A 10916-nucleotide genomic window follows, 5' to 3' on the forward strand; every position below is an offset into this window, starting at 1 on the left:
CTCCTGCATTGGCAGGCAGGTTCTTTACCACTAGTGCCATCTGGGAAGCCCACATATACATATATCCACTTTTTTAAAGATTCGTTTCCCATTTAGGCCATTACAGAGTATCGTGTAGAGTTCCCTATGCTATTCTAGCATTTATTATTTGTAGAATTGTAATGATACCAAGGCTTTTTAAAAACTCTGGCAACAGAGAAATCATTCCATGGGAGAAAATATTCCAATTTTGGACAACTGTAATTCTATCTTAAGTTTTTATCCTGAAATAGTTATAGGCTTATAGAAAACTGTAAAACTAATCCAACAAGCTTCCTATACCTCTCACCTATTTCCTCCAGGTAGTCACATCTTATATGGATGTAGTACAGTATCAAAGCCAGGAAATTGGTACATTACTGTTCTAGACTACAGGCCTTATTCAGTTTTTACCACTTGAAAAAAAAAAAAGAAAGAAACACTGTATTCATTTGTATGTATGTACATCCATGCAGCTTGATCGCCTCTGGAAATTTCTGTTATCACCACCACAATCAAAACACAGAACTGCTCCATCGCTGAAAAAGAACTCCCTCCTGCTGCCTTTTTATATTTACGCCCACCCCTCCCCCTCCCCTTCCTGGAAACCACTAATCTGTTCTCCATCTCTAGATGGAGAATGTTATATAAATGGAATCATACAGTATGCAATCTTTATTAGAAAGATAACAGCTTTATTGACATATAATTCCCATACCATGCATTTCATCCATTTAAAGTGTTCAGTTTGATAGTTTTTTTCATATATTAACAGTTGCACAACCATCACCACAGTCAATTTAGAACCTTTTCATTACCCCCCAAAGAAACTTTATATCCGTATCAGTCACTCCTTATTTTTCCCAAACCCCCAGTCCTAGGCATGCGCTAATTTACTTTCTACCTCTATAGATTCACTTATTTTGGACATTTCATATAAATAGAATCATATAATATGTGGTTTTTTGTGACTGACTTATTTTACTTAGCACAATGTTTTCAAGGTTCATCCACGTTGTTGCAACTCTAGGAAGAGCTGAAACAAGTCCTACTCTGTCAATAATAAGATACTGAGCTGTTTTTCAAAGACAACAGAGCAACACCATAAATCTTGCAAAGTTAGCACAGAACAGAGAATTTTTACCTTAAATAACACTCGGAACTGAAGTTCCCCTTAACCCTCTTGTGCTGGGTGAGGTCCTAGGCATGGGGAATTATAGAGTGTGATGTTCCCCCAACCCCAGAACTAAACTATGGAGACATGACTGGAATTTGAATGCTGGAACCCTTTCAGAAATGAGTTCCATTGCCCAGAAGATCCACTGCTGAAGTCTCCTCCCATATCTTCCCATAAATGCCAAGTTCCAAAGCCCTCCATTTGAAGCCTGTCCCACCAGCATTTCTGCATACTAATCCATTCTCCCCCAACTCATAAAAGTTTGACTGAATTCCGGATTTGGGAAACAGATTTGAGCTAGGCCTCCTATATCCTTGCAGGTTCATGTTGCAATAAAGCTTCTTCTTTCCTCAAAAGCCAGTGCCATAGTATTGGTTTCTATGCACATGTGGCAGCAAGACTTTTGCTCAGTAATGGTGTAGCATGTACTTCATTCCTTTTTATTGCCAGTAATATTCCCTGTATGGATAAACCCCTTTGTTTATCTGGCCATCAGTTGATGTACATTGAGTTGTTTCCACTTTTTGGCTGTGATGAATAATGCTGCTGTGAACATTTATGTACAAGTTTTTGCATGGACATATGTTTCCAGTACTCTTAGGTATACCTGAGTGAAATTATTGAATCATACGATCACTCTATGTTTAATCTTCTCAGGAATAGCCAAACTGTTTTCCAAAGCAGTTATACTACTTTACATTCTCACCAGCAGTGTATGAAGATTCTGATACCTCCACAACATCACCAATACTTACTGTCTTTTTGATTACAGCCATTCTTTTCTAGTGAAGGTGAAGTAGGATCTCATTGTGGTTTTGATTTGAATTTCCATAATGAGTAAAAACATTGAACATCTTTTTGTTTCACTTAAAAAAAAAATAGGCAAATTTATTGTAGGACACTTGGACAGTACAGATAAATGGAATGGAAATGCCTATGTATCATTTTGGAAATCAGCCATGATTTGAATTTAAAAATTGTTACAAGCAAAATTTCATTTCATCATGATGCTTTCTTTTGTTTCTTCTTTTCATTTTCTTCTTTTTTTTTCAATCTCAGCAATGTATTTCTCAATTTCTTCAGGATTTAAAATCTTGAGGGATTGATCTCGCCTCACAACAGCAAGGTCTATGTTTTTGCCACCCAAGTGAACCACTTCCAGAAGGACCCTGATAGCCAAGCTTAATAGTCAGATTGTTTCAATGGCTTCCTCAGTATAATTCTTCTCTAGGAATTCATGCACTGACTTGGCAACCCGGCCTATAGCATTGGCCTTCCAGGCATGGTATGTGCCCGAGAGGTCAGTCTGATAGAGTCCGGGGGTGCCATCAAAGTCAAAACCCACAACGAAGGCAGAGATGCCAAACCGCCGGCGCCCCTTGCTGTGTGTGTAGCGCTGCTTCAGACTGGCGATATAGCAGGTGATGTACTCCGTGGTGACCAGGTCCTCCACAGTCAGCCGGTGGCTCTGGCATTCCATCCGGGCCCTGTTGATGACTATCCTTGCGTCAGCAGTGAGGCCGGAGGATGCCATGCAGACATTATCATCCAGAGCACAGACCTTCGGCACTGTCCTTTCATCCTACAGCTTGGCCACTGACATCTTCTCCACACCGAGAACATCAGTGTCTTTTCCTCGAACACTGACCGCGGTCCAGCCCCTCTTCATGGCCTCCTGCAAGTACCCCACTTGGAGGGATAGAAGATGGTGATGGCGCAGTTATAGCTCATGCCTGCGGAACGTCGCGGTTGGGCTGGGAAAAGCGCACACTCACTGCCACGCAGCAGGAGATTCACAACGTTGCTGCACCAGCACCGCGCGCCCGCCTGCCCCACTTTGTTTTGCTTTTATCAAGACTTTGTTTCCATCAGTAGTGTATCAGACTTCTGCTACTGCTAAGTCACTTCAGTCGTGTCCGATTCTGTGCGACCCCATCCCTGGGATTCTCCAGGCAAGAACACTGGAGTGGGTCGCCATTTCCTTCTCCAACGCATAAAAGTGAAAAGTGAAAGTGAAGTCGCTCAGTCACGTCCGACTCTTCTCGACCCCATGGACTGCAGCCTACCAGGCTCCTCCGTCCATGGGATTTTCCAGGCAAGAGTTCTGGAGTGAGGTGCCATTGCCTTCTCCGATCAGACTTCTAGTTTCCATATAACTTTGCCAAGCCTGCATAGTATCAGTTCAGTTCAGTTCAGTTGCTCAGTTGTGTCCGACTCTTTGCGACCCCATGAACTGTAGCGCGCCAGGCCTCCCTGTCCATCACCAGCTCCTGGAGTCCACCCAAACCCATGTCCATCGAGTTGGTGATGCCATCCAATTGTCTCGTCCGCTGTCGTCCCCTTCTCCTCCTGCCCTCAATCTTTCCCAGCATCAGGGTCTTTTCAAATGAGTCAGCTCTTTGCATCAGGTGGCCAAATTATTGGAGTTTCAGCTTCAACATGAGTCCTTCCAATGAACACCCAGGACTGATCTCCTTTAGGATGGACTGGTTGGACCTCCTTGCAATCCAAGGGACTCTCAAGAGTCTTCTCCAACACCACAGTTCAAAAGCATCAATTTTTCAGTGCTCAGCTTTCTTCACAGTCCAGCTCTCACATCCATACATGACCACTGGAAAAACCATAGCCTTGACTAGACGGACCTTTGTTGGCAAAGTAATGTCTCTGCTTTTTAATATGCTATCTAGGTTGGTCATAACTTTCCTTCCAAGGAATAAGTGTCTTTTAATTTCATGGCTGCAATCACCATCTGCAGGGATTTTGGAGCCCCAGAAAAATAAAGTCAGCCACTGTTTCCACTGTTTCCCCATCTATTTGCCATGAAGTGATGGGACTGGATGCCATGATCTTAGTTTTCTGAATGTTGAGCTTTAAGTCAACTTTTTCACTTTCCTCTTTCACTTTCATCAAGAGGCTCTTTAGTTCTTCACTTTCTACCATAAGGGTGGTGTCATCTGCATATCTGAGGTTATTGATGTTTCTTCCGGCAATCTTGATTCCAGCTTGTGTTTCCTCCAGTCCAGGGTTTCTCTTGATGTCCTCTGCATATAAGTTAAATAAGAAGGGTGACAATATACAGCCTTGACATACTCCTTTTCCTATTTGGTGTATATATTATATATCCAGTATAGTTGGTTTACAATGTGTTATTTTTTGGTGTACAGCAAAGTGATCCAGTTATATATATATTCTTTTTCATATTCACCTTTATTACGGTTTATTACAGGATATTGAATATAGTACCCTGCACTTTGTTATTCATTCATACTATATAATCCTGAATGCCCAATCCTTCCCTTTCCCCTGCCCTTGACAATCACAAGTCTGTTCTCTAGGTCTGTGAGTCTGTTTCTGTTTCATAGATAAATTCATTTGTGTCATATTTTAGATTCCACATATAAGTGATATCATATGGTATTTGTCTTTCTCTTTATGACTTCACTTAGTATGATAATTTCTAGATCCAAACATGTTGCTGCAAATGACATTATTTCATTCTTTTTTATGGCTGAGTAGTATTCCATTTATATATTCATGCCTACATACACACACACAAATGCACACACACATACACATTACATCTTTATCCATTCATCTATCAAGGGACATTTATGTTGTTTCCATGTCTTGACTATTGTAAATAGTACTGCAATGAACAATTGGGGTACCTTTTGTTATTTCAAGGGAATTCTCTTGATTTTTAAAAATGTATTTTTGGCTGTGCTGGCTCTTTGTTGATGCACATGGGCTTTCTATGGTTGCAGAGAGCTGGGGCTACTCTCTAGTTGTGGTCAAGGGCTTCTCATTGTGGTGCTTTGTCTTGTTGTGGAGCATGGGCTCTAGAGAGCGCAGGCTTCAGTAGCTGTGGATCCCAGGCACTAGAGCACAGACTCAATAGTTGTGGCACATGGGCTCAGCTGTCTGCAGCATGTGAGATCTTCCTGTGTGGACTATTTTAAAAGTCTTTAGAATTTGTACAATATTACTTCTGTTATGTGTTTTAGTTTTTTGGCTGCAAGGCACATGGGATCTTAGTTCCCTGACCAGGGATCAAACAAACCGGTACCCGCTGCACTGAAAGGTGAAGTCTTAACCTCTGGACCACCAGGCAAGTCCCAACAATGAGATTTCAGGGGCAGTGTCAAGCCCACTGTGAGCCAAGAGCAAGGCTCCAGCCCCTTCAGGCTGTCTCCATGCAGCCCATCCCAGTCTTCTTCCTCATGTCTGTCCGCTGAAGCCAGAGTTTCAGCGTCCAGCATCCAGTGCCCACATGCACAGTCGATGTGAGTCTGTCTGGAGGGCGTGGGGAGGTGGCACAGACCCTGTGCAGGTCGTGCTGCTCCGAGTGCTGCAAACTGCCTGTCTCACTGAGCCTCTGAAACTCCTCTTCTGTCCTGACTGATCACCCCACTGGTGAAGGGCCTTCCCAGGCTGCGGGAACCTTTCATCTTTCACAGGCCCCTCCCAAGGGCATAGGTTCTGTCCTGATTCCTTCCCCCTCCTCTTTTCATCCTACCTGGTTAAGTGGTGATCTTTCTTGGAGTTTTGGGTGTCTAAGTCAGGCCAGCGTTGAGTAGGTTATTAGATGTATTTTGATGCGTTTGTGGGAGGAAGTGACTTTCACATCCTATTGCACCATCTTGATTCTGCCTCTGAGCATCTTTTCATGTGCTTATTGGCTATTTCCATATTTCCTTGGGGGAAAAATGTTTACTTGGAACTTTTGTGCATTTTAAATTGGGTTGTACTTTAATTGTTGAGTTATAGGTTTCTTAATAGTCTAGATGCAAATTCCTTATCAGATACAAGATTTGCAAATATTTTATTTAGGGGTTGTCTTTATGCTTTCTTGATGGTATTCTGTGAAGCACAAAAGTTTTAAATTTTGATGAAGTTCAATTAATTTTTTTGTTCTGTGTGTGTTATAGCTTAGTAGGCTTTGCTGAATCTAAGGTTATAAAGATTTACTTCTTTTTTCTTCTAAGAGTTTTGTAATTTCGTTCTCATATTTTAGGTCAGGGATCCATTTTGAGTTAATTTTGTATATGGTATGAAGAAAGAATACAGTTTCATTCTTTTGTTTGTGGATATCCAGTCCCAGCGCGATTTTGTTGAAAAACTACTCTTTTCCACTGAATTGTCTTGGCATCTTGGTCCAATACAGATTGACTATAAATGTGAAGATTTGTTTTGGGACTCTAAATTCTATTCCATTGATCTATTCGTCTATTCTTATGCCAAAACCATAGTTTTTTTTTTTTTTAACAGTTATACATATATTTTTTAACAGTTACTAAGGTCAGGCTTCAGCAATATGTGAATCGTGAACTTTCAGATGTTCAAGCTGGTTTTAGAAAAGGCAGAGGAACCAGAGATCAAATTGCCAACATACGCTGGATCATCAAAAAAGCAAGAGAGTTCCAGAAAAACATCTATTTCTGCTTTATTGACTACGCCAAAGCCTTTGACTGTGTGAATCACAATAAACTGTGGAAAATTCTGAAAGAGATGGGAATACCAGACCACCTGACCTGCCTCCTGAGAAATCTGTATGCAGGTCAGGAAGCAACAGTTAGAACTGGGCATGGAACAACAGGCTGGTTCCAAATAGGAAAAGGAGTACGTCAAGGCTGTATATTGTCACCCTACTCATTTAACTTATATGCAGAGGACATCATGAGAAACGCTGGGCTGGAGGAAGCACAAGCTGGAATCAAGATTGCCGGGAGAAATATCAATAATCTCAGATACACAGATGACACCACCCTTATGGCAGGAAGTGAAGAAGAACTAAAGAGCCTCTTGATGAAAGTGAAAGAGGAGAGTGAAAAAGTTGGCTTAAAGCTCAACATTCAGAAAACTAAGGTCATGGCATCCGGTCCCATCACTTCATGGCAAATAGATGGGGAAACAGTGGAAACAATGGCTGACTTTATTTTGGGGGGCTCCAAAATCACTGCAGATGGTGATTGCAGCCATGAAATTAAAAGACGCTTACTCCTTGGAAGGAAAGTTATGATCAACCTAGATAGCATATTAAAAAGCAGAGACATTAATTACTTTGCCAACAAAGGTCTGTCTAGTCAAGGCTATGGTTTTTCCAGTGGTCATGTATGGATGTGAGAGTTGGACTATAAAGAAAGCTGAGGGCCAAAGAATTGATGCTTTTGAACTGTGGTGTTGGAGAAGACTCTTGAGAGTCCCTTGCACTGCAAGGAGGTCCAACCAGTCCATCCTAAAGGAGATCAGTCCTGGGTGTTCATTGGAAGGACTCATGTTGAAGCTGAAACTCCAATACTTTGGCCACCTGATGTGAAGAACTGACTCATTTGAAAAGACCCTGATGCTGGGAAGGATTGAGGGCAGGAGGAGAAGGGGACAACAGAGGATGAGATGGTTGGATGACATCACTGACTCGATGGACATGGGTTTGGGTGGGCCCCGGGGAGTTGGTGATGGACAGGGAGGCCTGGCGTGCTGCGGTTCATGGGGTCGCAAAGAGTTGGACACGACTGAGCGACTGAACTGAACTGAAGACCTGCAGCAGGTCTTAGTTGCAGTCCGTGGGCTTACTTGCTTCAAACCATGTGAGATCTTAGTTCTCCCACCAGGGATGGAACCCATGTCCCCTGCATTGCAAGAAGGATTCTTAACCACTGGACCACAAGGGAAGTCCCCAAAATTTATTTATAGTTTTTGAAGAAGCCACCAAACTGTCTTCCAAAGGGCCTGTACCATTTTGCATTCCCACCAGCAATAAATGAGAACACTTACTGCTCCACATCCTCACCAGCACCTGGTGTTGTCATTCTAATAGGTGTGTAGTACTATCACCTTTTTGCTTTAGTTTGCATCTCCTTGATGACCCATGATGTGGAATGTTTTTTCACGCGCTTGTTTGTTATCTGAACATCTTCTTTGATGAGGGGTCTCTTAGGGTCTTTGGCCCATTTAAAAAAATTGGGTTATTTTCTTAATGTTAAGATTGAAGAATTCATTGCATATTTTGTACAACAGTCCTTTAACAGATATGTGTTTTGCAAATATTTTCTCTCAGCCTGTGACTTGTCATCTAACTCTTTTGACAGTGTCTTACATTTGCATTTCCCTAATGGCTAAAGATGACAAACATCTTTTCATGTGTTTATTCGCCACTTATGTTTCTTTCGTCCATTTTATAATTGCTTTTTCTTTAATGTTGAGTTTTGAGCATTCTCTCTATATATTTATATATTCTAGGTTTGAGGACTTTGGCTACATGTAATCATATAATTAAGAAAATTAATTTCAATTATGTGGGTAATACATGAATGCATCCTTCATTTAAAAATGACAGGATAGGACTTCCCTGGTGGCTCAGTGGTAAAGAATCTACCTTCCAATGCAGGAAACACAGGTGTGATCCCTGATCTGAGAAGAGCCCACATGCTGAGGAGCATCTAAGCCCATGCACCACAGCTATTGAGCCTGTGCCCTAGAGCCCGGGAATTGCAACTACTGAAGCCCCTGCGCTCTAGAGCCTGTGCTCCACAACAAGAGAAGCCTGTGCACCACAACTAGAGAGTAGCCCCTGCTCACTGCAATTAGAGAAAAGTCTGTGTAGCAACAAAGACCCGGCACAGCCAAAAATAATTTTTATTTTTTTAAAAAAGCTGTCAACCTGACAATCCCCCAGGTTGACTTAAAACGCTTTTTTTTAAAAAAAGGATAAAGTTTAAACCCTCAGATCCTTTCCCTTTTCAGCATTCTCTCATGAGTAACAATTATTATGTATTGCAGTATATTTGTCTAGATTTAAAAAATTAGCTTTCTCAAGATAAACAAACTCATAGATGTATATGGTGTTGTTTGTATATGGGTTTTACAAAAAAGTTATAATGTTTGTACCATGGTCAAAGATGTATTTTTAAATTAAAAAAAAAAAAAAAGCTTTTGGCAGCATTGTGTGACATGTGGGATCTTAGTTTCCCGACTAGGGATTGAACTCATGTCCCCTGCATTGCAAGCACAGCGTCTTAACCACTGGACTGCCAGGGAAGTCCCAAAGGTGCATGTTTGACCCAAGAATATTTTAAAGACTTTTCTATACTGATAAATATCTCTAGTCTGTTCCTTCAAACCGTTGTATAGTATGGATTGTCTATGTTTCTTAAGCCATTCCTCAGTTTCTAGACATTTAGGTAGTTCTCAGTGTTCTAGTAAGCAGTGCTACAGTGAACCACGTTGGGCATGACTCTGGGCACATGTGCAGTTATTTCTTTAGAGAGATATAGAAAAAGGGAATTTTATGAATGTTAAGATATATGGTTTTCATATTTGAAGACTCTGCCATACTGCCCCCTCCCCAACCTGGATTTGTGTTTCCCCACATCTTGGACAGCAATCACTTATCTTTTGACTACAAGGTCCACCCACTATTTTATATCCCAACTATCTACCAACTGCAAAGAGGTGGGCCTTGAACTGGAGTGGGATTTTTTTTCTTTTTGGCCATGCCATATGACTTTCAGGTTCTTAGTTCCCCAACCAGGGATCAAACCCACATCACTTGCATTGGAAATGTGAAGTCTTGAGCCACTGGACCACTAGGGAAGTCCTGTGTGGGATTTAGATGTGTTCCTGGTGAGAGTCACACTTAATGGGTGCTTTCTATGTCACATGCTCTCAGGTCTTCTTTTTTTTTTAATCTTTTGGCCACAGGGCATGTGGGATCTTAGTTCTATTACCAATTGTCATTGACTAGAGGAGACTAAGGAGACCTGAAGACTAAGTTCAAATTGAATTCCAAGTTCCTTCTAAGCCAACTTCCAGGTATCCAGGAAAATCATCCAAATACCTTTTCACCAAACTGGCACCCATTACAAAGATCAGTCTGTAAACAACAGAGTTGGCATCAGTTCAGTTCAGTCTCTCAGTTGTGTCCGACTCTGTGACCCCATGGGCTGAAGCATGCCAGGCTTCCCTGGCCATCACAAACTCCCAGAGCTTACTCAAACTCATGTCCATCGAGTTGGTGACACCATCCTACCATCTCATCCTCTGTTATCCCATTCTCCTCCAGCCTTCAATCTTTGCCAGCACCAGGGTCTTTTCCAATGAGTCAGTTCTTTGCATCAGGTGGCCAAAGGATGGGAGTTTCAGCTTCAGCATCAGTCCTTCCAATGAATATTCAGGACTGATTTCCTTTAGGATGGACTGGTTGGATCTCCTTGGTGTCCAAGGGACTCTTAGGAGTCTTCTCCAACATCACAGTTCAAAAGCATCAATTCTTTGGCACTCAGCTTTCTTTATAGTCCAAGTCTCACATCCATACACGACTAATGGAAAAACTATAGCTTTGACTCAGTTCAGTTGCTCAGTCGTGTCCGACTCTTTGCGACACCTGGAGTACCAGGCAAATTTGGCCTTGGAGTACGGAATGAAGCAGGGCAAAGGCTAATAGAGTTTTGCCAAGAGAATGCAATGGTCATAGCAAACATCCTCTTCCAACAACCCAAGAGAAGACTCTATACATGGACATCACCAGATGGTCAACACCGAAATCAGACTGATTATATTCTTTGCAGCCAAAGATGGAGAAGTGCTATACAGTCAGCAAAAACAAGACTGGGAGCAGACTGTAGATCAGATCATGAATTCCTTATTGCCAAATTCAGACTTAAATTGAAGAAAGTAGGGAGAAACCACTAGACCATTCAGGTATGACTAAAATAAAATCCCT

At 41.8% G+C, this 10916-nt stretch overlaps 1 pseudogene; it reads right to left on the bottom strand.

The window, feature by feature from the left end:
• Positions 1-2128: 2128 nt before the first annotated feature.
• Positions 2129-2994, bottom strand: LOC122437929 (annotated as a pseudogene).
• Positions 2995-10916: the final 7922 nt, after the last annotated feature.

Source organism: Cervus canadensis, chromosome 3 (genome assembly GCF_019320065.1).
Source record: "Cervus canadensis isolate Bull #8, Minnesota chromosome 3, ASM1932006v1, whole genome shotgun sequence".
In the NCBI taxonomy this organism is placed as follows: Eukaryota; Metazoa; Chordata; class Mammalia; order Artiodactyla; family Cervidae; genus Cervus; species Cervus canadensis.